Source organism: Mustela putorius, unplaced genomic scaffold (assembly GCF_011764305.1).
Source record: "Mustela putorius furo isolate JIRA1106 unplaced genomic scaffold, ASM1176430v1.1 tig00000759_pilon_pilon_pilon, whole genome shotgun sequence".
Classification (NCBI taxonomy): domain Eukaryota; kingdom Metazoa; phylum Chordata; class Mammalia; order Carnivora; family Mustelidae; genus Mustela; species Mustela putorius.
Window position 1 is genome coordinate 1,352,622 of NW_025421467.1, and position 21,711 is coordinate 1,374,332.

A 21,711-nucleotide genomic window follows, 5' to 3' on the forward strand; every position below is an offset into this window, starting at 1 on the left:
GTCTCTATCTACTTGATGTTCCAAAAATCATTTTCCCATTTTCCAGAGAAATCATGGTTTTGATATAACTTTTGTTTTATTATTTTTTAATTATGTTTCAGATTTTACTTATTTGAGAGAGAGTGACCAAGTAAGCATGGGCAGGGTGGAGGGAAGGAGGAGCAGAGGTAGAGGAAGAAGGAAAAACAGACGCCCCACTGAGCAGAAGGCCCAACACAGGGCTCCATTCCAGGACTCCAAGATCATGACCTGAGCCAAAAGCAGATGCTTAACCAACTGAGTTATGCAGGTACCCATAACTTTTCTTTTAAATTAAGGAGTTATACTTGAAGAAAATAATAGCAAAGAGCAGCTCTAGTATACATGTGTATCCTAGCATGCTTCACTTCTCTTCTAGTGACTTATACTATAATCAGAGCACAGCAAGTTCTAAAATGCGGCTTTTTCATGAAAAATGTTGGTCACTGCAAAATAGTATTATAGTATGGTGAAACGATCAGTGAATAGAGGAATTAATAGTTCTTGTGAAAACTCCAAGGGAAAGCTAATTATTTCAACTTAAAAATCACAGGAGTAAAGCTCTCTTGTGTGTTTTAGTACTTATATGCATAATATTGTCTTGTATATTACAGGAATATAATGGAAGAAAAGAACACAAGGAAGTCATCTTTTAAAAATAGGTACATGACAATGATGAGGAGCCCTTTAATTCTGAATAAAATTCTTTCTTATTTTTTAAGTTGTGAGTAAGTTGTTAACAAGAATTATTATTCTGGGGTGCCTGGGTGGCTTTGTCAGTTAAGTGTAGGACTCTTGATTTAGGCACAGGTCATGACCTCATGGTCATGAGAATCAAGCCAGCTGTGGGACTCTGAGCTGGGTGTGAAGCCTGCTTAGGATTCTCTCACTCCCACACCCTCTCCCTCAGCCCCACCGCCACCTCCTGCTAGCGTGTGTGTCGGTGTGCACACTCTCTCTCCATCTCAAAAAAAAAAAAAAAAAAAAAAGATTATTATTCTGGAAAATCACCTACATGTAATTCAAACTCTCTTATTTTCTCAAAAATGGAGCTTAATCTGAGAGCATAGTGGAGAGCCTGAGTGTAGGTTATAAACAGGTATATGTTTCATTCCTTGCAAGCTAACTCAAAAGAAATTAAACAAAAAAGAAGACAGTTTGGGGAATAATAGCTAAAGTGTATTTAGATTTAGGGCTATTTTACTACTATCATTAAAATTAGTTTTTTGAGATAAAATAATGAACGCTAGCATATACAGAAGACAAGGGTTATTAACTGAGGCTTGCCCCAAACCATGTCAGGGCAAACAATGAGGATTTAAGGAGTAGAGGCAGTGTGTGCCTCTGGGTATTTCAGTCTAGTTTAATTATGTTCAATTTGGGGGCGTCCTATAGCATGCCAGACACTACTTTAAAGTATGGGGGATCAAGAAAAACTATTACTGGGGCTCCTGGGTGGCTCAGTGGGTTAAAGCCTCTGCCTTTGGCTCAGGTCATGATTTCAGGGGCCTGGGATTGAGCCCCGCATCGGGCTCTCTGCTCAGCGGGGAGCCTGCTTCCCCCTCTCTCTCTGCCTGCCTCTCTGCCTACTTGTGATTTCTGTCTGTCAAATGAATACATAAAATCTTTAAAAACAAAAAAAGAAAAGAAAAACCATTACTTTTATCTGAGACCATAGGAAACTTATAGTTAAGAGCAATAAGTTGACAAGGCAAGTGGTTTTTATTTGACTAGAGTAAATTTGGTGTCTCACTATTTTAGTTAGAGACAAAGTTGTACCAAATAGACATTATAGAGATTCTTTGCTAGATAAAATGACTGGCAATGGGAAAGAAGCATCTCCTGGGGAAGCAAGTTTCACAGATGATAGCTCTTAATGGAGAGAGAGTTAACTTTCACTGTTCTACTTATTCCATGAGACCGAGAGGCAGTGTGTGTTTGCAGAGCTATGACAATGAAGCGGAAAATAGAATATGTATAAAATATTAAGCTATTCAAATTTCTTACTTTAAAAAAATATTTTATTTATTTATTTGAGAGTGAGAGGGTGAGAGAAAGAGAGCATGAGCAGGGGGAGGAGTAGAGGGAGAAGCAGGCTCCCCTTTGAGCAGGGAGCCCAATGTAAGGCTCCATCCCAGGACCCTGGGATCATGACCTGAGCCAAAGGCAGATGCTTAACAGACTGAGCCACCCAGGCACCCTTAAAATTTCCTACTTTTTAAGCTGAATTTTGTTGGCTTGATTCTTTTCATAATCTATAAATTTCAAAATGGAATTTGGATACAAAATCAAGCAATTGGGGTGCCTGTGTGGCTCAGTCAGTCAATGCCTTTGGCTCAGGTCATGATCCCAGGATCCTGGAATGGAGCCTTACATTGGGTTCCTTGTTCATTGGAGAGCCTGCTTCTCCCTGCCTTCCTGCTTGTACTCTCTCTCGCTATTTCTGTCTCTCTCTCAAATAAATAAATAAAATCTTTAAAAAAAAAAATCAAGCAACGGAATCAACCCACAAGGAGCCAAGTAAACATAGTGATGAATTTCTAGAACCTAGGTGCGGTTCAATGGGCTGAGGTCAGGAGCCGATGACCAAGAAAGAATTCTTGAGACATCTTTGGTGCAAAATGGTGGTTTATTAATGCATGGGGACAGGACCCGTGGGCAGGAAGAGCTGCTGCCCAGGGTTGTGAGGGATGGCAGGTTATGTACCCTGCGGTTGGGGGAAGGGGAGGGGAAGGAAGGTTTCAACTGAGTTTTCATATGCTAAAGAGGGCCTACAAGGTGCCAGGATGTCCCAGGCTTACCAGAGGCCTTGCCCTTGCGGCTGGATCAATGTTGTCTTTAGACCAGCCATTAACATTAAGAGAGTTGGGAGACTTTTTGGTGGGATGTCACAATCCTGCTATCAATCGTCTTTGTTAGTGAGATTTAGGACATTTGTAAGCCAAGGGAGACTCCTGTCTAGCAGGATTGTGAGCTCTGCAACTTAACTCTTTGCTTCTTGTTCATGGCAGTCAGGGCTGCCTGAGGGATGCTACACATATCATTGAGGGGGAGTGGATGGAGGGGGGCAGTGCAAGGTGCCAGTCTTTGCTTTATCTTCAGGCAGCCTCATGCTCCCTCATCAATAGTTCCCAATAATAAAATTCAAAAAAGTTGCTGAAATTGATTTTATAAAAAACAGCTTGGGACACCTGGGTGGCTCAATCAGTTAAGTCTCTGACTTGATTTCTGCCCAGGTTTTGATCTCAGTGCCTGAGACTGAGCCCCCTGAGACTGAGCCCTGCATCAGGCTCTGAGCTAGGTGGGTAGCCTGCTTAAGATTCTTTGTCCCCTTTTCCCTCTGCTCCTCCTTTGTGGCTCACACACACATGAGCTCTCTCTCTTTGTTTAGGAAAAAAAAAAAAAAAAAGAAAAAGAAAAAAAAAACTTTATTTTAGAATTTTATGCCCAAATAAACTTCCAACTAATTATCTTTTGTATAAATTCAGTGTGGCTTCCTATACCTTTTACTTCTGTAGGTAGCACAGCCAAGTGAGAGTCAATGCTCAGAGTGAGGACTCCGTGAACTGCTGTAAAAGCGTCGCAGTCATCAAACAGGTTTCAACCATGTTGGACCTGTATTCCTTACAAAGGCAGGAAACAGGACTCTGGCATTTTACAAAGGTCATGAACTGCAGGTTGTGATTTGATTTAAGTTAAAGAGAGGATAACACCAATCATGTCTATCAGTGATTAATTGGAGTCTAGACTTGGTTTAAATTTTATGTAAATTGAATTTCATTGGGATGTGTGTGTAAAAACATTTCTAAATTGATAGTTGCATGAGGATTTAGGATTGAAGCCTTTTTTGGATGTTTATGATCTTTAAAACTTACAAAATAATTCAGATTTGATACTCCTCTTTAGGACAGTTTGCAAGCAACCTTGAAAGTCTGGGATAAAAATATGGAGAGTTATGTACTGTCCCCCAGCCTTGAAACTTAACAACTCTTCTTCCAGGTCAGAAACACTTAACCTCCTCATCTTATGGCCAAATATCAACTTCCTGGGTAGGTCTTTCCTTATCATATCAAGTAAGATATCTTTCTCTTGTCTGTCAGTCTCTGTTCTCCTTACCTGCTTTATTTTTCTACTTCTTGCTGGCACATTATATGTTAATTTGTTTGGTTCTTCACTTCCCCCCAACCCTCTCCGTCATTACCACCATCAGCACCTCCGCCAGAATGAAACTCCATAGGAGCAAGGATTTTTCTGTTTTATTCATTTCTATATCCTCAGCACCCAGAACAGTGTCCAGCACAATTAAGTGCTCAATAACTTTTGCTTTCAATGAATGGATATACTTGGAGTGTAAGGCTAGTTAACTGTTCAGATGCCATCTTAACTCAGCTTTTTTTTTTTTAAGATTTCATTTATTTATTTGACAGAGAAAGAGAGCACAAGCAGAGGGAGCATCAGGAAGAGGGAGAGGGAGAAGCAGACCAATGAGCAGGGAGCCCAATGTGGGACTCAATTCCAGGACCTGGGATCATGACCCAAGCTGAAGGCAAGTGCTTAACCGAATGAGCCACTCAGGTGCCCTTCAATTCATTTTTTATTATGAGTAAAATAGCTCTTGTTAGGGGTTGAGGATGTAATTTCAGGTTTCCAATTTTACCTGACTACATTTTATGAGAGAAAATGTATGCTCTGGTGGTGACCAAGAATTCAAGGAAGTCATGAATATCTTTGTATATGTCTACAGAATAATAGTCCACTTTAGTGACTTTTTAAAAATTTTTAAATGCATCAGCACAGTAATACACACATACATATATGTGGATATGCTGCATAATATCACCTTAAAATTTTACATGTTGGATATTTTATTAACTAAATTTATAGTCATTTCTTTTTTTAAACCTATCCAATATTTTTTTCTGTTACCCTTTCATTCTTGCACAAATTGAACTTTTTACACTGTGTGTTAAATTGATCTAATATGAAATCCAGTTTAATTATTAAATTTAGTTCAATATTTAATTTGGTTTAATAAAAGTGATCTTGCATATAATGTATGCATTTAATTGATATATTTAGGACAGGATAATTTTGAATAGGTTAAATATTTAATGTAGAGCAATTTTTTAAATTATTCAGGATTAAAAATAGAATAGATCTATGTTATCAAAGTAGTGAGCAGATAAATGTCACAATTTAATAAATTTCTGTTCACATTTGTGAAATACTGCCATTGCTTAATTTCTGATCACCAATTTGTCTCTGTCTATGATCTGACTAGGAATTCTATTTTATTAAAAAAGGAAAGAAGCCGAAGATCTTCAATATTGCAAAATCTTTTTTCCTTCTCTATGAGATACCTAATACCGATATCATTTTTACTTACTTTTTTCACTTTTTTTTTTTACTTATTCAGATTCTTATTAATACATTATGACCATTATTATGTCTTTAAAAATATAAGATGTTTAAAATGACTTAGCACTTCCTTCTCCTTCCTCATTCCTAAATTGCGCATCTTCAAAATTGCTTGCTGTCCGTTTCACAGCCACAACTCAAACTCCATTCCTAAACGTCCCGTCCCATGCATATGCTTTCTTTTCAAGTTCACAAGTAATTGCTGATGGGTTCAGTGTCATCTTTGATTTTTTTCTCTTTCGCAGTCCCTCATTTTTAACCCCTGCTTGCTTTTATATTTTCCATTCCCGCTGGATGGCTCAAGCTCATCATCATTCCTTCCTATATCATTACAGGTTATTTCCTGAATGGTCTCCATGGTCAGTTCCTTCTCTTACTGCTATACTTTCACTGTTCTGTATTATGCTTGTGGTGGGGTCCTACGCACTGTCATTCCTCAAATGGTGAATTCCTATGAGTGGACACTGTGGTCAAAGCCTTCAAAACGTAATCCTTAACTAACATGTAGATTTCCAAGGCATAGGGTGTAGTTTTAAATTCCTTGTCATAACTACAATGGCCTGTAGGATGTGAGTGATCTCTAGAAGCTGAGAGAAACTTCCAGTTCATGTCCAGCAAGCAGCTGGAACCCGTAGTCCTAGAGCCACAAAAATACAAATTCTGTCAACAATCCAAGTAAGCAGGGAATAAATTAATTTCCAGTCTCGCTTCCAGATGAGAATGCATCCCAAATGACATCTTCATTTTAAACTCGTAAGCCTCTGAGCAGAAGACTCAGTTATGGTGCTCAGACTCCTGACCCACAGACACTGAGATAATATATATTGTTTTAATCTGTTAAGTTTGTGGTGATTTCTTATGCAGCAGTGGAAAACTAATAGAGTTATGTAAACTAAATAATTGAGGCCAGGAAAAATTCCCCAACACTCATATCACTACATCCCTCTGACATCCCTTATACTACATCCCTGACATCTTGAATCTCAAATTCAAGCTTGAAAAGGCTACTTCTTGCAACATTAGACCACTTGCTCTTCTCTGACCATGGGATGTTTGTTTACATCTCTCTGTCAGTAAACGTGATGGGTTTTTCTTATAGTTAACAAAAGTGGGGGCATATTCTACTTATTGTAGGTTGAACATGGTAGGTAGATAGTTATGTGCACAGACATAGCACTGAAGCAAATTGTATCACAACTTGGAAAAGCTTTCCTTTCTCGATTACCTTCCCATCTATCTCAGTCAGCATGGGCTGCCTTAACAAAGTACCATAGACTGGGTGGCTCAGATGACACATTTATTTTCTCACAGTTCTGGAGGTCGGAAGTTCAAGATCAAAGTGCCAGTATAGTCCGGTTTTGGTGAGAACACTTCCAGGCTTGCAGATAGTTGCCTTCTCTATGTCCTCTCCTGGCAGGAAGACAGAGAGGAAACAAGATCTCTGGTGTCTCTTCTTGTAAGAGAATTGATCTTTTTATGAGGGCATTGCCCTGTCTTCAAATACCATTATACTAGGGGTTTACGGCTTTACCGTATAGTTGGGGGGAATGGTACCCAAGTCAGATCATAGCAGCATCCTTTTATTATCTCTTCAGAGAAGTCTCTATTTTGTCTCAGTACTTGTCGCAAACTCCTTTTAAAAGAAACAGTGAAGACTTGAGCTATTCCTGCCTACTCAGTGTCTTCGGTAAGTAGCTAGAGCAAGTATAACGATTTTTCTCTGTTTCAACATATATGTATTTTTAACTGTACCTTCTCTTTGTAGCAGACAATACTGTTTTGCTTGTTTGTTTGTGTCATTTATGGAAATTTTATTTAGTTTTCTTTTTAAGTGTGTTATTTAAAATTTAATAAAACTTGAATCATATGAAAGAAAATATGAAGTAACTATTAACACAGTTATTAGCATATGGCTTAGATGTGATCTATCAGACTAAACTTTGGGAAACTTCATCATTTGCGTTAAATCCCTCCCCTTGCTGCTTGTTCCTTAAGATACGGCTCACATATACCCTGCTCTTATAGGCTTCAATACCCTGCTTTAATTAATTAATACCCTTAGTGATTCCATAGAAGACAGCTCAAATCATTATTAGGGCATGTATCAACTTATTAGAAATTTGTTTCTCTTGATTTATTATAAATTCTTGCTAGACAAGCAAGGGCATGTCTCACCATGGTGTTTTGAACATGGGAGAAATGTGTGAGTCACTTTAAATATTGTACTATAAATGGGATGTATTACTGGCTGGTATAGCATTTACATAGATAAATAAGACACCTTACCTGTACTCTATAAACTTAAATTCAAATTACCTAAGTGAATCTTGTCAGAAAAGACTTATTGAAAGACAAATATACAATTGAGTAAAAGTGCATAATAGATATAAAAAAATATTAAATATTGACAATTAGTTTTCAATTTTCAAACTAAAGAACATATTTTGTTTTCTAAAAATTTCAGTTATAAAGCTAAAAGAAAGAAATGATTATATGTGAGATAAGTTTAGCAAGTAGATGAAGCTGTTTCCTTGTCTCTAATCATTTTTTCTATCATAAATTGAAAAATTTGAAAGCTTCATTACCTTTTAATTCAATTCATCAACCACTTATTGTGTTCCTACTAGGTGTGAAAAAGTACCAGGCTCTTTAAAATTATTAATGTATAATGTAGTAGTAGGTGATGAAGAATAGCTAATTGATATAGGAAAAGAAAAAAGAAACACAATTGCCTTTCTCTGTCCTTTTACTTAAAGGTATTCTTATAAAACTATTTATTGGTGACATTTACCTAAAGTGTTGATCTCAATTAGGTCGAATATATTCATTGATTTTTTTCATTCTTTTTCTTTTAGAAAATGTGTGAAATAGACTATAAAACTGAGTGATAAAAGATCAAACAATTTTTTTTAGGGTAAGCAAGTAACATATAATATCCAGTAATAACAAAAAAAATTCACTATCCTAATTCTTTTCCCAGGAAAGAAAAGGGAAATATAGATGCATCTATATGTTATCAAATATTTGAATGAAAAATTTATAGGATGCTCCAAGTAAGTGAAAGTGCTTTTCACTATTAGAAAAAATAGTGCTATCTAAATAAAGTCAATCTTCAGGTTATTCTAGACAGTGGAATGCTTTAGCTCTAGTGGGTATTTATGGAAGAAGGACTGTTCGTACATCCTGTATAAACATCCATAGGAGGGATGAAAATCTGCTTACCTCTAAATGCTCTAGATGAACAAACGCCAACTTTAAAATATCAACCTCTTTGGTATTAATCAAGGAAAAATACCTAAATTTCAATTATTTCTTTTTAATTTTGAAGCCAAGTACTTAGAGCCTGAATTTTTCCACTTTTCATTGTTAGGTTTTGGGATCATGAGACAGTGAATTCTTTCAAGTTGAGAGAAAGTGTGGTAGCATTTCTGAAATTTTTCTTACTGTTTAAAAATATTAACTCAAGAATTGCCATGCTATGTTTGGCTTAGCCACCATTTGCTTGCATTTGATAATATTTTGGAGCATTTTGGATAAAAAGGCTGCAGATATTATCCAGTATAATACACGAAAGGAGGATTGCCATAGAAATAGTAATGCTTAAAAGTACTTAGCTTGAGCAATCAAATTAAATTATTATAGTGTTGCTCTGTAATGAGAAAGGCAATTTTTTCCCTTAGTGTTATAGATCTATGTGGAGACAAAGGGCAAAATAAGTGAAAAATGTGGTTCAATTGACCCTGGAAGGGAGAAGTTATTTCATATGTCGGTAGAGGTTTGAAACTCATTTGCCATGCATTTCTTGTTATTGCATTTTAATTATAGTGAGTACACATATGCTGACAGTGCATGAGATCATATTTGTTAAATGGACCTCAACTTATGCAGCACTCATCAGAAAGCCTCCGAGATTATACAACGTATAGTCTTTGTTATGCTTACAAAATAAAGGACAGCTCTGTTAGGCATTATTTCAAGGATAAGGATACAAACTAAGGAAATAAATTCTTAAAGTGTAAATAATTAGAAAACAAGATCTCAGAGTCTCCCTCAAAAAGAAAACAAACAGATTTAAAAACTTTCAAGGAATATAAATTAGCATAGCCGTGGGACACCTGGGTGGCTCCGTCAGTTAAGCACACGCCTTAGGCCCAGGTCATGATGCCAGGGTCCTGGGTTCCAGCCCCACATCGGCTCAGTCTCCTTGCTCAGTGAGGAACCTGCTTCTCCCTCTGTCTGCTTCTCCCCTTGCTTGTGTGCTCTATCTCTGGCAAATAAATAAAATCTTTAAAAAAAAAAAAAATATTTAGGGGCACCTGGGTGGCTCAGTGGGTTAAAGCCTCTGCCTTTGGCTCAGGTCATGAGCCCAGGGTTGTGGAATCGAGCCCTGCATCAGGCTCTCTGCTTAGCAGGGAGCCTGCTTCCTCCTCTCTCTCTGCCTGCTTCTCTGCCTACTTGTGATTTCTGTCTGTCAAATAAATAAATAAAATCTTTAAAAAAAATTTAAAAAATCAGTATAGCCACTTGATGGTATATATCTTCAACATCTGTATAGATATGTCACACAATAGCAAAATATGAATCTATTTTTTTATTTATTAAATATATCCATATATATGTATATGGATATATACTAAAGTAAGTTCAGTTTCTGAGAGTATTAGGCCAATAAAGTCAAAGTTGAGGATTAAATCTCTGTGTTGACTCTTGAACTCTGCTCTATTTTAAAGCCCCATACTGCCCATTATCCCCAAGTTACTTCTACAACAGCACATAGTTGCTCACAAAAAGAGCAACCAATCTGGGTCCTAGTACTGGAATAAAAAACCCAAGCATGTGTCCTGCTGATGGGGCCCCTTCAGTGTTCCTTGACTGATGGGTCAGAATTAACCATATGTGAATGGCTAAGTTGTTTTTATTCTCAATTATAATGCCATATAAAGTGCATATGCTGTGAATTCATAATTATAGTGAAGATGGTGGTTTTCATGATGGTGTTGCTTTTTATTATGAAATATTTTAGATATTCATGAAGGTGTAAAAAGTGAATACGCTTCTATGTACCTCTCACATAGCTTTAGACATAAGGTATTCCAAATATAGTTTAACGCCCTCTATGATCGTATTCCACACTTAACTTCCCCATAAAAAGACGGCTATCTTAAATTTGATATTTATTATTCCTAAGCATGTGTTTACTTCCACTGCTATATGAATGCCCACCCAAACAATAAACAATAGTCTTACATATTTTAAAAATGTAAAAAATGTATACCATACTGTATTTTCTTTTTGGCATTCCCTCATGGTTGTCTGTGCATTATTTCTGATTCATATAGCTCTGATTTGCAATAGTGCATGGTATATCTTTTTATGTCTATTTCAGATGTAATGTATTCATTTGCTTGATGAATAGACATTAAGTCTATTTCCAGTTCTTTAGTGTTATGAACAAGGTTCCACACTGCGTTTTGGGATGGTCCCTGAACTGGTTATTCTTTTTTGGCCACTCTAGATGTATTTCTGACCCTGCTCTGTGCTCTGGCAGGCTGAACCTCTACTGACTGCACTGATTTATTCTCTTTTCTTTGGCTTTTCTATAGGTTCAGCTAATTGGAGACATCGTAGAAAATCAAAGGGTGAAATGTGAGAGAGTAAGTTTTTTAAAATTATATTTAAAATATATGTTTAAATGCACACATCATAAATTTACAGCTTAATAGATTTTTGAAAAGAGAACACACCTTGAGAACCTCTATCCAGGTCAAGATATAAAAGAGTATCAGTATCGCCAGATGATTCATATTTCCTCTTAGCTATAACTTCCTCCCAAGGCAAACCCTATTTTTACTTTTGTCACTACAGATGAGCTTTAGTTGTTTATAAAATTTAATTGGAGCAATATGGTATCTTTTTTTTTTTTACGCTTTGCTTCTTTAACTCAGTATAATTTGTGTGTGATTGATCCATAACATTGTATGCAGCAGTTACTATTCTTTTTCAGTGTTGTACAGTATACTATTGTGTGAAATTATTTGTTAGTTCTACTGTTGATGGAATATGGGTTCACCCTAGCTTTGCGGTACTAAGAATGATGCTTGTGTGAACATTTTCAATACATGCTTTTGGTATACCTATGAATATATCGCTCTTAGATTTGTACCTAAGAATCAAACTGCTAGGTCATAATACAGTGTGCGTTTGGTCCGTTGTTAATGGATTTTCCTAAATGGTTATTCCAATCTGTTCTCTTATAAGCAGCATAGGATAGCTCCTGTTGCTCCATATTTCCATAATACTTTTCAATTTAAAATTTTTCAAGCCATTCTAGTGGGTGTCAAGAGGTATAGTATTGTGATTGAAGTTGCCATTTTCTTTCCAGTGTTATAGAGCAACTGTGTTTTTTGAAGCATGGGCATTCTTTTGGGGACATGATTTTCTAAACCTTTTGCCATTTTTAATCAAATTGTCTTTTGCTCCATTTGTACGAAAGTCTTTTGTTGGATAAAGAAATTGCAAATATCTTCTGATTTTGGCTTGTCTTTTCACTCTTTTCACGACCTTTCGATAAACAGAGTTTCTTAATTATAATAAAGTCCAATTTACATGTTGTTATATAAACAACATATTGTTATTATCTCTTACTGTTAATGATTTAAGTCTTCTTTATGAAATGTTTTTCTACTTCAAGCTCATGACTACATTTTTCTATGTTAAAATCTTAACATAGAAGCAGTCATTTTTATCTGTCACAATTAGATCTACAATCCATTTTGAATTGATTTTGCATATCTACTCATGAAAGACTGGCCTGTAATTTTTCTTACTCAGACTAATCTGATCAGGTTTTACTTCTACTTCAGACTTTAGATTTCATACTTCCTGTACGTCTCTTGTGAACAGTGTATTGCAGGGATTTTCTAATGTTTCTAATTTTTTTTTAATTGAAGTATCATTGGCGTATAGTATCCTATTAGTTTCAGGTGTATGTATCATAGTGACTCAATATTTTTATACATTATGAATGATCCCAGAGTAAGTGTAGTTATCTGACACCATGCAGAGTTACTACAATATTATCAGCTATATTTCCTATGCTCTACATTAGATCCCTCTTTATTTTATACCTGGAAGTTTGTAAATTATAATCTCCTTCACCTTTTTGCCCACCACCCTGATCACCTTCCCACCTGGTAATGGACACTTTCTTTCCTGTGTCTATGCATCTGCTTCTGTTTTGGGTTTTTGTTCATTTGTTTTGTTTTTTAGATTCCACATGTAAGTGGTGTGGAATCTATGATATCTATCTTTCTCTGTCTGAATTATTTCACTGAGCATAATACCCCCTAGGCCCATCCATGATGTCACAACTGGAGAGGTTTCTTTCTCTCTCATAAATGACCATATCCCACTGTATGTATATGCCTCATCTTCTTAATCCTTTCACCAATATCAGTAGATACTTGGGTTGCTTCCATATCTTGGCTATTGTAAATAATACTTTAGTGAACATGGGATGCATATATCTCCTTCAATTGGTGTTTTCATTTTCTTTGGATAAATGCCCAGAAGTGGATTTTGTGACAGTTCTACAGTTAGATTTTTTGAGGAACTTGCATACTATTTTCCATAGTGGCCACACCAATTTACATTCCCAGCAACAGTGCAGGAGGGTTCCCTTTTTTCACATCCTCACCAGCATTTATTTTTTTTTTTAAATCATTTTAATAATAACCAGTCTGATTGTTGATTAGTGATGTTGAGCATCTTTTCATACGCCTACTGGCCATCTATGTGTCTTCTTTGGAAAAAGGTCTATTTGAGTCATTTGCCCATTTTTAAATTTGTTTTCTTGTTTAGAAATTCTCTAATCTTTGTTTTAACTGGCCAGTGTAGTTCATATATATTTCATGCATTACTGGTAGATTTGTATGTTTTTTTAATCATATTTTGTAGTTTCTATTTGTCTTGTTTTTCTATGTTTAGTTATTTGGTTCCTCACTTGAATTGGTATTTATTATTATTACCCCCATTATAAGTTGGCCTAAATGTTAGACACTTGCTTTTCCATCTTCTAGTGAACTTCTTTAAAATTTAGATTGTATACTTTCAATAAAGCATCAGATCAGTATCCCTGTCATTTTCATGAAAAACTGAAGGATATCAGGATGTTTTAATGGTGCTACCACCTGCTGTAGTTATTTTTTTTAGTGTTTTAGTAATATTTTTTAAATTCTGAAATTAGTTGTTATAACATTAATATATTCTCAGATTTACCCATATTTTTTCCAATTTCTCTGTCTAAAAAAATTTTTTGTATCTTAGTTCTTTCAAGTTTTGTTTTTCATTTTTTTCTAAAAAAACATTTTTTTTAGAAGACCTCTACTGACTAAGCATTAAAGATAAATTGCCTCAGGTTTTGTTGAATTTTCTATACATATTTTTGCCTTATTATTTGATATGTTTCACTGGCTATGTATTCATATGTTGAAATCATTTTCGCTTAGCTTATTGAAGATACCATCATACATTTTCTTATTTCTATTAATGCTTTTGCTGTTGGTCTAATCACCTTCTTTGTATCGTGTCAGGTTGGTTGGTTTGTTTTTTCTTTTCCATCTCTGATCTTAATGTCTGCCTTTATCTTCGGTATTTGAAATCTCTCTATAATATGTCTGGTGTGGATATATAGTTTACTAATTTTAGGGTTTTTTCTTCTTCTTTTTTAAAGTTTTTATTTAAATTCCAGGTAGTTAACATACAGTGTAATATTAGTTACTGGTCTACAATACAGTGATTCAACACTTCTATACAACACCCAGTGCTCATCACAACAAGTGCCCTCCTTATCCTCATCTCCTATTTAATCTATCCCCCACCCCACCTCCCTTCTGGTAACCATCAGTTTTTTTTCTATAGTTAAGAGGTGGCCTCTTGGTTTGCCTCTCTGTCTCTCTCTCACTCTCTATTTTTCCCTTTGCTCATTTGTTTTGTTTCTTATTCCATAGATGAGTGAAATCATGGTATTTCTCTTTCTCTGATGGACTTATTTCCTTTAGCATGACACTCTTTTGCTTCATCCATGTTCTTGCAAAGGGCAAGATTTCATTCTTTTTTATGGCCAAGTAATAGTCCATTATAGGTATATACCAGCTCATTTTCATCCATTCATCAGTTGATGAACACTTGAGCTGTTTGCATAATTTGGCTATTGTAGATACTGCTGTTATAAACATTGGGAAGTACCTGTATCCCTTTGAATTAGCATTTTTGTTTTCTTTGGATAAATAACTGGTAGTGCAATTGCTGGAACACAGAGTAGCTGTATTTTTAGCTTTTTGAGGAAACTCCATACTGTTTTGCAGAGTGGCTGCAATAGCTTGCATTCCCACCAACAGTGCAAGAGGGTTCCCCTTTTTCCACGTCCTCCCCAACACCTGTTTTTCTTATATTCTTTGATTTCAGCCATTCAGACAGGTGTGAGGTGATATCTCATTATTGTTTTGATTTGTATTTCCCTGATGATCAGTGATGTTGAGCATCTTTTCATGTGTCTGTTGGCCATCTGTCTTGAATTAAAGAAGTTATGTCTTTCACCAAGTCTGAAAAATTTATTATCTCAGACATTATCTCTTTGAATATTCCTGTTCATTCTAGTCTTTTTGCTGGGCCTCTAATATAGTATACATTCTCATTTTATATCCCATATTATTAACATCTCTTTAATATTTTTCAACCTTGTTTTATCTGAGTGATATTTTTAAAATTTGTATCTTCATAATTTGCTTCTTAATTTGTACATTGAGTTTATAATTTCTATGATTTTATTTTATTATTCAATATTTTATTAGGCTCCCTCTTTTATTTGGGTTGTACTTTATTTCCTATGTACTGTCTTTTATTAACTGTCTTTATTAGACTTTAAAATACTTAACTATCTTTTATTTCCTTGAATATTTTAAATAGAGAAATATTTGTACATTAACATTTTATATGTAAATAAGCATTTTATATACTATATCCAACCTTTTATTGGGAGATGTCTCTTTTTGATGTTTTGTTTCTTTTGATTCATTTATGTTGATTTGTTTTATTGGCATTTCGTAATTTCAGTGGGTATTATTTTTAGCAATACTACAAGCCTTGGGTTGAAGGCACCTGCAAAGAGGGTGTGTCTTTGCTTTTGTTTGGTGCTCTAAGGTGTTAACAGTCCAGGTCAACTTTAAGACAGTTTCTTGGCTTAGAGCTTCCCTGATTTTCCATGTAATACATTTTTAAACCTGAACTCTACATTGGTAATTATTGATTATGAAGAGGTCCCTCTTTTCCACTCCTATCCTTACTCCTCCAAGGTACAGGTCAGTTTCCTAGCTCCTTGCTTTTGTGATTGGACTATTTTCAAAGTTCGCCCTTTTACACCATGGTGTAGCATTTCATAATTCCTAGTTTCCTGTGGCGTGTGTGCCAATTCCAATTCCCAACTTTTGACTGGCCTCATGGCTTTATCAACCCTAGGCATCAACATAGTCTCACTGCTCTGGTGTTTATCTTTTTTCTTAACTTTGGATCTAGGGATTTCTCTCACTTTGCTTGATCTGTTAAATATCTAAAGAACATCTGATTTTTCATCATCTTCATTTCTAAGTATTTTATACTGAGAAACTTTTAAAGGTATCTAGTCTACCAAATTAGGAGAAACAGAAGGATATGTATCTTGAAAACTAACTAAAAATTTCATGTTCTTCAATTCACATTTTCAGTTTTGCTTCAATAAAAGGTCTTGAATTTATTTTTATATATAATTATATAATTAATATTATATGTTATATACATTACACATGCGATACACACACATATAAAATCATTGCAAAAATGACTCTGTGGCTGGGGCATATGTTTGTAATAAATACATTTACAGATGCTCTCTGTGCATGTATGCCTTTTGTTCCTGATTATTTTCACATCCCAGAGTAAAAGTCACCCTGTTGCTTCCTGCCAGCATTTCCTTAAGTTAAGTATCTGCAGGACACTTGCTTTTCAAGAACGTTGTCAAAAACACACTTGAATTAACCAGTAATTAAAAATCATTTTATTCTTTCTGATTTCCTTCTTTATTGTCTTCTTTCACAATTTATGAGTGTTCAAGGGCTTACATTTTTAGGAACATTAATTCTCTCTCACATTTACAGCCTTTTTTCTAAATCTAAACAAGTTGTTTCTATCACACAAAGAGCCTTTTTCTTTGAGAAATTTTCATTGTTTACACTTTAAACTGGAGTTGAAATAATTATAGGTTTTGCTTTTTTAATTAAAAGAGGGAATGCAATGATATGATTGGGTTATGTTTATGCTGCTTTACAATGCCATCACTGGGATCTAAGATTCATGGGGAACATTAATGAGGAAGATCTTTTTGGAAGCCTCTAATAGCTATCAAACAAATACTTTCAGAATGTATAAAATTTGCCTGATTGGAATGGCATTATCACCAGTTCCTTCTGGAATTTGATTTCCTTTCATATGTAACAAACACATTTTTATGTTTGTTTTAAATGGCATCAAGACACACAAAAATTTTACCATTTTTCATAAAATTTCAGAATCTGGGAGATTAGACGGGTAAGGTGTTTAGCACATCAAGTATCTCTTGCATTCTTTTTCAAAAACAGGAAGCCTGTATCTCATGAGGTCCCTCATTTCATTTTAGAATAAATTTAATTAGAAGTATAGCTTGGAAGTCAATTAAAGTATTCTGTCCTTTGAGAGCTCTGTCTTAAAACAAGAGCAGATTTTCACCCCTCCCCAACTCTCCAGGGGCTTGGATTATGGTTGTGGCATGGGGGGTTCTGGGGACAGAGGTCAGTTTCTAGCTCTCCAGCTCTCTCCTCTGTATGGATGCCTTTGTTGAATTGAGTTAATTTCTAAAGTCTGTCCTCTGTGGTTGTAGGTTATTTCCTCTGCGTGGGTTGGTCCTCGGCCCTTTCCTAAATGTTCACAAGGAATCAGCATTCACACCTCTGTGTGTATAATAGAGTTTATTAAATTCTTGGGGAGGAGAAGGGATTTTATTTCACAACTTAAAGCACTTGTAAGTATCCATAAGAACTAGTTCTCCAGTCTAATGATAATTCAACGATAATGTTAATTTGTGCTTGACAACTATACAGCGGCTATCATAGTGTACAGTGAGTTCTCTTTTCAGATCATACCGTCCTGTTAGTCAGAAGGAGTCTTTCTTTTCTTTTCCTCTGACACCATACTGTTGTCAAGGCCCCACGGAGATTAACTGAGGCTCACATGACATATTTACTCATGACCTATTAAAGGGCCATGGCACACTTGCAGGGAGGGCTGAGTCATTTAGTAAGTGACTGAGAGACAGGTGAGTGTAGTGAGGAACCAGACTGGGGGAACCCAATTTCTTTTGTCCAAATCCTGGCTCTGCCAGTTGCTACATATCATAGGCAATTATTTCACCTGCCTCTGTCTTTTTGTTCTTATCTATAAATTGGGATAATAATAATACTTTTAGAGATTTTTTGCAAGGAGTAAATGAATAAATACATGTAAGACACTGAGGACATTACCCAACACGTAGTAAGTGCTCAAAAATCAGGAGTTATTATTTTTTAACCTTGAGGCTCAGTCACGCCTTATATTGCTTGATCAGTAAATGAGGGACTATAATTTGCAAGATGGCACTTATTGTTGGAGATATCTATATCTATATCTCTCTATATATCTCTATATATAAAACTGCTGTTGAAATTGAATTTTTGTGCATAGGCAAAAAGTGTTTGTGTGATTAGAATAGGAATCAACATCTGCTTTTTCTGAGTGGCTTAGCCAGTTTTGTATTTCTCTTTTAACATAAGAGCTTGTAAATTGTGCTGTGTTTATTTTGATGATCAGAAGCTCATTGATTCTCAGTTTGATTTCATGGGCAGTTCAGTATTTGCTTAGTGATATTTAGAAACTTTTTTTTCTTTTCTACTATTTTGATAAGCTGTTATGCTTAGCTTGTAATAGTAAAATGCACTTATTGCTAAACATCTTGATTACTAAAATTTCTGAAAGAAAATAACTGTTATTTTTAGTCCAACTTTTTCTAGTCCCTTTCCTGCTTTGCTTTTCAATTTAAAAAAATTTTAATGAGATTTTCATAGCATGAACTTTCTTTTAATACAAATAACAAATAATCAGAAATTTATTTCCTGGTATCGAGATGAGATTTATTTCCTTGTAACTTTTAACCTTTAACCTTATTTCTAAGAATTACTATATATAAAAGCATTATGCCTCCATCAGAAAGGATGAATACCCAACTTTTGTATCAACATGGATGGGACTGGAAGAGATTATGCTGAGTGAACTAAGTCAAGCAGAGAGAGTCAATTACCATATGATTTCACTTATTGTGGAGCATAAGGAATAACATGGAGGACATTGGGAGATGGAGAGAAGTGAGTTGGGGGAAATCGGAGGAGGAGACAAACCATGAGAGATGGTGGATTCTGAGAAACAAACTGAGGGTTTGGGGGGGTGAGGGGTTGGGTGAGCCTAGTGGTATTATGGAGGGCACGTATTGCATGAAGCACTGGGTGTGGTACGTAAAGAAATAAAATAAAATAAAATGAAAACAAATAAAAGAAGAAAACTGAAAAAAAAAAGTATTTATCTTCACACTTAAGAGTCAAAAAAAAAAAAGCCTGGCATATACTATTCAATAAATATAATTTCATAGCAACTCTTCCTCACATTTTCAGCTTTCCACCATCTTCTGATTGTCCTTCTAATGGTAGGGAAATTCCTACATTATGATCTTTACTTGCCCAACCAAGTAAAAGCCAGAGTGTCACTTTTCAGCAACTAAGCAGTCAAGTGACCCAGACTTTATCAATCAGGAATATTCTAAAGACACCTGTAGGCAGTAAGTGACTGGGGAAGCAGCTGGATGGAGTTTGTGGGTGGAAATGTCTGGAGCTGGGTCACAAGGTCTCAAAGCCTTTTGTGTTGGAGCTGTGTGATGCTGATGCCAACAGCAATAAGAGAAGAACATATTGCAGAAACCTAAGTCAAGGCTCTTGTCATCAGGCAAAACCCAGTCCAACTCTTTCGCCCTGATAAGGTTCTGTAGTGTTCCTAATATCCTTTTTAGACTCTTCTCTTTTTGAGTTGGGCTGAGAGGACTATGTTGTTGCATATAACTCTGAATTCTATACACATAATCTTGAATAAAAAAATTCCTATTCTTCTCAAAGAAAAAAGCCCAAATTTCCTCAAATGTTCCTTATTTTTAAATAATAGATTTTGCCTCAGATCAACAAACTTTGGAAAACCAAATTCAAAATTACAAGAGCGTAGCAACTTTTAACAAGTATAGTTAAAATTAGTTAAAAGACCAACTGTCAGATTAGATTGTTCATTACATCTATTTTTGAGCAACATTATCAATGGCAAAACCACTTTGAAGCACAATGAAAGCTGCTTATCTAAGAGCCAAAATGATTATACCTGCTGATGTTTCTTCAACCTCGCTGTTACTTTCCTCTGTTTATGTGTTAACTTGTCACTGTTGTTAAAGCTCAGCGTCCAGAGTAGAAGACAGCATATCAGATGAAGCTGGTGTTTTCATAGAGAAAAGAACTATCTTCTTTCTTATTCTGGATCCTGTATTTTTTATCAATATGTCCAAATTCACATTAGATTTGTCAGTTTACTTAAGTTTTGAAATATAATGATTGTTGGCTAAAGACAAAATGTTAAAATTATAGGAATATTGTACCCTTAATCCCAGAAAAAGAAAAACTACTCTATGGATGAGGTCCTAGTTTATGGAACTACATGAAATTCCAGATTCAGGCTAATTGCACTGTTTTCCTGTGGTCCACTTTTATTACATATGAATCAAAGGGATATCTGCACTCCTGTGTTCATGGCAGTATTATTCACAATAGCCAAGATATATAACCAACCTAAGTATCTGTTGATGGGTGACTAGATTGTAAAAATACAATCTTAAAAAAAAAAGGTGATCTTATAGAAACAGAGTAGAATGGTAGTTACCAGGGACTGGGGGAATGGGAAATGGGAAGATGTATTTCAAAGGGTAAACTTTCAGTTGTAAAATGAATCAATTCTGAGGATCTAATATACAGCATGATAACTGTAGTTAAAATGGTACTGTATACTTGAAATTTGCTGACAGTACATCTTAAGCATTCTTTTTTTTTTTTTTTAAAGATTTTATTTATTTATTTGAGAGAGCATGAGTGAGAGAGAAGGTCAGAGGGAGAAGCAGACTCCCCAAGGAGCTGGGAGCCCGATGCAGGACTCGATCCCGGAAGTTCAGGATCACAACCTGAGCCCAAGGCAGCCGCTCAAGCAACTGAGCCACCCAGGCGCCCCATCTTAAGCATTCTTAACCACACACAAGCGCGCACACACACACACACACACACAATACTTAACTGTGTGAGGTAATGGGTGTGTTAATTAATTTGATTTTGTTAATCATTTCACAAAGTATATACATTTCATATTATCACATGTATACTTTAAATATATATAATCATATCTATCAAGTATTTCTCAATAAAGCTCCAACAAAAGAAAACTTATTCAGAGAAGATAGAGTTCAATGTAAATATAATCAAAATAATAGTTCTTCCAAGTGTTTAAACATGCAGGTGACTAGAAAAGTGGTGATCCCTGGGCATCACCTCAGAAGCAAGGTCCAGGTATTTTTATATATACTGAAGTTTGAGAGCAGACCATAGACATTTTCCTATCCCAGCAAATGATATGCTGATGCCATTTGTAGCTGGAGTAAGGATGTTTTGCAAGACACAATATTTTGAGTAATAAATTCTATCCCTGTTGGTTCTAGTCTTTCAATTCTACATTAAAGTAATAATAATAGTTGGAAAATAACATAAAGTTTACTTGTTGTAGAATTTTTATGTATTCAACAATGGTAATAAAGAAAATATATTAGCAAATTTCCCCAGATATATGGGCAACAAAACATAATGTTTAAAATAGATAATAAAATACATACTAGAGAAGTTATAAAATGTTGATATTTTCACTGTTTTGCCTATTGCATATTGTCATGCAGATACACACATTTGAAGCATAATTTAGATCCACTAATTGATGAAAAATTGAAAAAATATTGATAAGGAACTTGGGAAAATCAATTGAATTTTGAAGAAAATTTAGGTAATAGAAGCTGCATCTGATAGGTTCTGAGAAAATATGAAATCTCTGTAT